This window comes from Thermobia domestica, chromosome 8, assembly GCF_964235325.1.
Source record: "Thermobia domestica chromosome 8, izTheDome1.hap1.1, whole genome shotgun sequence".
Classification (NCBI taxonomy): Eukaryota; Metazoa; Arthropoda; class Insecta; order Zygentoma; family Lepismatidae; genus Thermobia; species Thermobia domestica.
The window spans coordinates 252566910-252573583 of record NC_137461.1 but is presented as its reverse complement, the minus strand read 5'-3'; positions in this window follow the sequence as shown (position 1 = coordinate 252573583).

Sequence of the window (6674 nt, the reverse complement as noted above, 5' to 3'; positions counted from 1 at the left end):
ATGAGAGTTGGCAATTCTCACTCGTAACGAAAGTAATAGTATATTTTCTCATTTCGCTTTATACAACCTCATCTACTTTTCTTCATTTCTCATTATTGAGAGTTTCAAACTTTTGTTTCTAAGAAAAGATATTCTCGGTGCACAGATAAGAAACCGTTTCTCAGATTTAAGAAAGTATTTTTAACAGTGTGGATTAATGTCCACAAGTGATTGTATGGCCAACACATACAAACTTTAAACTACATTAGGTCAACCATGCCAGGCATTAGCCTACGTAGCCTAGTAGTTTCGTATCGCACACGAGAAGAGAAATTTTTCGAGCCTCGTGAACAGCACTACTTCCCCCTAAATCTTATATCTCAAATAATGCTTTAGTGTTATACGATTCATAGAATAAAAACTATACATTCGTAAAATAATTGTATGGACACAATGAAGAGTATTTATCAACGTTTAAAGATATGCAAGACTACTCCAATAATAAATAGTTTGAATATTTTTATATCACACCCTTTGTGGACCTCTCGTGACGCAAAAGGATTCTGATAACTTCTAGATGAAATTGAGGGGAGGGGGAAATCAAGGCATACTTTTTGTACCTAAAGAGCATGGAGTCTATTCTCCTACAATAGGGAAAACATGTTAGACATAGATTTCGAAAAGTCCGGGTCACCTAAACAGAAAAGTAGTAATGTCAGAAATAGGGCCCAGGCCCTGGCCCCGAAAATGGAGTCATAGAGTTTTGGAATCGGGATTCTTCTATTCTATGGAGTTCATGGACATGTGTGGTGGCGTTGGAAAAGTCCAGGTATCCGGAGCACAGTGGTGATGTCAGAAGTGGGAGACGGGACCCTAAGCCCCAGAAATGAGATTCCAAAGTTTTGGGGTCGAATTCTTTCTATTTGCGTATTAAACATGGAGTTGTTCCACAAGGATGATGGTGGTTGGAGAGGTCCGGGTCGTCTGAGGACAGCAGTAACATCAGAAGTTGCCCCGTGACATCGAAGCTCCAGAAATGGAGTTGCGAAGTTTTGGACTCGGATCTCTTCTATTCCTCTTTTAAACATGTAATTGTTGAATGCAGCTGGGGGCATTGCAAAGAGCCAGATCGTCTGAGCACAACGGTGATGTCAGAAATCGGGAACTTGTTTCCTCTCCAATATGTTTTTTCTAAAAACATTGGAAGGCATGGTTCTATTTTACAAAGAGCTCTTTTCTTGTACTCCTGGGTTCGAATCTCGTGAGGAACAAATAATTTGTATGATACATTGGTTGTGGAGAGATATGTGCTGATCCATCGTGTCAAAAATTTTACAGTTTCTTTCTTGTGCCTTCAGGGAGAAAGTTATAACCAAAAGTGTATTTAGAAGCTCTGTCCCCAATTTCATTTTTGTTTGTTGTAGTGTTATTCAACATAGAGCAAACTCGTGACAGTCAACTCATATTTTATGGCTTTTTTTTCTTTTCGGAAGTTATAACCTCAATGGATCGAAAAAATGGTGGTAACTCAGAACAATTAGGAAAAAATGGAATGAAATCTTTAAGTTTTACGTCCCATTGTCATGACGACCAGGCTAAAGGAGATGATGAAAAATGAATGAAATGAAGAAAGTGGGAGGAAACGGAAGAACAATGAGAAAACCCACAAACATAGCGTTTGTCCATCATAAAGTTCACAGCTGGGATCGAACCAGGGACCCATGCACCACAGGTGAACGCTCTACCACTGAGCCACCGCGGCCCTCGAACAATTAGCCCAGTCAATTTAGGTTTGAACCTTGCGAAAAATAGTCCAAAGCTGAAAATTGGCAGATTTGTTCTGTTTGATGTCCTGAACAACGTATCAAAAGTCCCCTAACCTCCCGTGGTAGCTTTCTGGAGTTCCAGGCGGTTCAAGTCTGGAGTGCTGGAAAAGCAGAAGGTATCACTGGAATGGCTGTTACATACAAATGACTAAACCTACAAAGCTAAGATAGGTTTCAAATGAAAGATAAATAATAGGGCTTCAGTTTAAGCTATATATTGTTTTAATTATATACCATCCAGGGCCGCACGAAACGATTGAACCCCACAAAAATCAAAATGAAACGAACTCGCTTTTTTCTTTGCTTGGTTATGGGCATTTTGCTTTTGCAGATATCGTAAAATTACCCGAATGAAAAAGGTTTCAGCAAACTTTCATCTTCCATCGGTATCTTTGTAGTACATGTACGACTAATAGTTACGAAGCTACGTGCGTTTAAATGACGCGCGCTGCACTATTGTCCGCTATTCCACAACCATATCACTCCATACTCCACTCCAAAATTTGTCACTTCTTATCGTGATATAACCTTGAACTGCGAGCTTTTCATATTTTTAGGCAGGGATTTTGGACTCCAAATTTTGCATCTCCTGAACCTACAAATGCTCACATGTAGCCTAATTTAGGTGACCTGCATCATGTAGGTGAGGCAATATACTTTTTACGCTGTGAAGATGCAGTTCCCAATTACCAGTTCTTTCAGCTCTACTAAACTGACGAATCAAATTCATTAAAAATTGATGTCCGGCTTTGTACTCAAGCCGGGCGCGCTTTTGTCCTCCTTTTCGAGTTTGGAGACTAATTAATAGAACAAGTCAACGAAGTTTCAAGGTTGCCAGAATGGAAGTAGAATAAATTAGTTATTAGCACTATGACTTAACGAACCAAATTCCTTCATTTGACTCCTTTCTGTCTGTTGTTAGAAAGCTAAAAATTAATGATCTTAACACGGATAAATTCTATGATGAATATTGTTTATTGAAGGAAATAATTGCGTCTGGAAATCTTCAGGAGCTTGTATCTGATGAAGAAAAGTATACAAGTATTTTTAAGGAGTGTTCGTCGTAGTATCTTACATTTTCTCCAGTGACGGCATTAAGGGTAGAATAATGAAGGTGACATCCTGTACTTCAAAAGCAATAGGTATTACTTTCGATTGTAATGTAATAGGTTCTAGGACTCCGAACAATTTAATAATCCGAACAGTTCAAGCAAATATTCGGATTAACGCGCGCTTCCTGCTGTAGTTATCGAAGAATATTGCTGGTCCATATTTTGTCCGCACAGTTACCATGGAAATAAACAGATGCGAAATAATGTTACTCCTATAGACCTTCCAGTGTCCCAGGTAAATGAGTGGATACGCTCGTTGCCTTGTAAGCACGGAGTTCCGGATTCGATTCCGAGTGGGAACACACTCTGGTCCCATTCTTAGGACGTTATCATCGTTCCATGAAAGGCTATGGTAAGCCATCATGGGTTCACTTTGCCCAGGGACCTTCGGGTCAAAGATCGACCTTCGGGAAGGACTCTGTATCATCATAATGACCTTTTACTAATCGGTCATCGCGTCCTTTGTATATTGCTGAGGTGTCGTCAGTGATACTACACAGAAAATGACGGCTTCTAATGTACTATCTTCTTATGATATTCAATATGTAGTATTACTTATGGCTTTAAGTATCTTCTGAATCACTAACGAAATATTTTTTACCCGTTTATCTTAGGTTGCAGCTTGTGTGGCTATGAAGAGAACGTTTAGGGCAGTTATTGTAACACTTGCTGAGATAAGTAATGAAAATCGCAGTCGCTTTTCTGAAGCAAGACGTCTATTGAGTGAAGTGAATTTTCAGTTTGTGTTCCGACTCAACTTGTTCACACTTTTTCTTGGAAAGTTGAAAAGATTGTCAGATTATCTTCAAAATATGGAGAGCATACTGACTGATGCTGTTTTAGTTACGAAGGGTGTAGTGGATTATTTTACTGATATTCGAAACACAGTCGAGGAGCAGTGCTTAAAGTGACATCAGATGAGGTGACGGTATGGAACAAATATAACCACTTAGAGCAGTAATTTTGACAGAACCCTAAAGAGCATCTCTACTCCTGACAGTTTTGTACCATTTTCGACATGAAAAATCTATAGAAAGAGAGACAGAGACAGAGACACAGCGAGCGAGCGAGATAGAGAGAGAGAGAGAGATTGAGGACTAATATGTAAATGTTTTACTCCCCACTATCATCAGCCTAACAGAAATAAATATTTATAAAATTAGTATTCAATGAATATTGTTCTTCCGTTGTGTTCCATTGTATTGTATATGTATTCTATTCAATAATATGGAAACTTTTAATATTGCTAATCATCACAATATTGGATAAATAATTACCAGCACATAATATAAAACTAGTGAACAGAAACATGTTTCGTGCAGCCGGTTTACGATAAAATAATAATAATAATAATAATAATAATAATAATAATAATAATAATAATAATAATAATAGAAAACGAAATGTCAGATGGAGCCGAAATGCCATTTTATACCGAAACATTAATACCAAAGACAAGGAAATGTGGAAATCAGGTAGAGCATATGTGGGAAGTATATCATCCTGGTGATATTCGCCTGGTTGGACAGAAGAAAATCGTGGGTTAACATTAATAATAATAAAAAATGCTTCTTGATATCACTTATCGATTTTGCTCTATGGAGCTATGGATTTGGTTTTAGTTTGATTTCAGCTTAGCATACCGTTCAGCAGCGAGGCTATATGAGACGTGGACTTACAGCGAGGGAATACGAACCACACGAGTTCCTTCCGGAAATCGAACCCGAGTCTCCCGCGCCAAAGACGCGTATGCTATCCACATAGGTCCGGGGGAGCTCTATGGAGCTATGGGGATCAATATTGAAACTAAAAGAGTGAAATTGTTTTACCATTTCCGGTTTCAGTAGAGAGAATTAGGTGAAGATGGTATTTTTCTTGAGATGCTCAATCGATTTTCGAAAACTGTCGCTATCTACTACCAATTTATTTTTATGGCGATCAATGTTAAAACCGAAAACGGTTTATTCCTACCACTTCTGATTTCAATACAGGGTTAACGAAAAAAGGGAGCTTATTTTTGAGACGTCGTTTGAATTCCTGAAAACTTCTCGAGCTCTCTGACAGTTTTTATTCTATGAAAATCAATATTGAAACCGGAAATAGTAGTAAATTTTTACGACTTACGGTTTTAATAGTGAGATAGGGGTAGAGGTGGTAAATGTTCTTGACGTTGAATTGATTTCCCAAATCCTCTCGTCGCTAGTTATTTCCGTCTTTGATTTATGGCCATTAATGTTGAAACTGGTTGTGGTCGATTTTTACCACTTACGGTTTAAATTGAAGGTTGTTGGAGGAGACGGACATGGAACGTATTCTTGGGGTGCTGAATGGAATCCACAGAAAACTGCTTCTCGATATATCTTATCGTCTTTGCTCTATGAAAATCAATATTGAAACTGGAAGTAGTAGTAAATTTCTACCAGTTCCGGTTTTGATAGAAAGATAGGGGTAGAAATGGTACATTTTCGAGAGACGTTGAATCAATTCCCTAATCCCGCTTGTCGCTAGCTATTAGAGTTTTTGATTTATGACCCGTAAGTAGTCGATCTCTATCACTTCCGATTTATATAGAAGATTGACGGAGGAGATGGAACCTATTCTTAGGACGCTAAATCTATTCCGGAAAAATCCTTTTCCATATCTCTTACCGCTTTTCGTCTGATACCTGTCAACATGCAGAGCCGTTCTATTAGACTTCCGATACTTATGCATAACATAGTTTGGAAGCATAACAAATCCAGATAGAAGAAATATCATTCATCAAATTAATTTCGTGCAGATTAAGAGGGGTAAACGGCTCCTGAACGGGACATGTTATCATCTCCATGATCTTCAAATACACTCTCAATAATTAGTCAGGTTTCTAGCCTCAGCAAGCCATTATCGCACTTCACATCTCTCAACAACTGGCGTTTCATGGTTGAATGAACTTTCTCTTTTTCCTGAAATCAGCATTGCAACCTTCTTTCTTAATATAAAAAAATAAACCTAAATTTTTAACAGAATAAGAAGATATCACTAATAAATTTAATTTCGAGAGTACACTAAGTAATACGAAGTACGTCGTACATAATATTATTAACTTCCTGGTAATGATAGGAGACAAGATTTGAAACTTAAGGCTTTTGTAAGATTCAGGAGTAGTAGTTAACTCTTGCGAGTGACATCTTTCTGGACTATCTTCTCAAACGTGAATCAGTTTTATCAAAAACGACTCAGGAGATTCTGCTGATATTTCATAAATAAATATTTAAATCTAATAACCCAAGAATAATGTGTAAAACAAATTCTTATATAAAAAATATGCAGGAAAGGTAATTTCCTGTTACGGCTGTTTCTCTCTCCCTCTCTCTCTCTCTCTCTAATACGGCATGCGATTTTATTGATACTTCCTTCAACTTGCAGAAATAACTCTGTTTGGGATTGCGATACATCAAGTTTACGTGAGGTAAAAGGAGTAAATTCTACCCGATGTTGCACGTTTGAACATGCTGATACAAAATAATTTTCCAGAGAAACCTGCCGAATAAATTATTCGATTTTATTAAAATATGTTTACAGTTATCTTCTTTATCGCATTCAAACAATCCTCACTTGTTGCGATTGAAAATAGTAGGGTAAACGGGAACAAATACCCCAGACTTTGAGATTTCCATATTTTAGTGAAGAATGGGGATAATCCTAGGTAGATCATTCCGCTGCCATTTGAAAGTCTCTTCAATGGTAACTTTCGTAAAAAAAAAAAAAAAAAAAAATG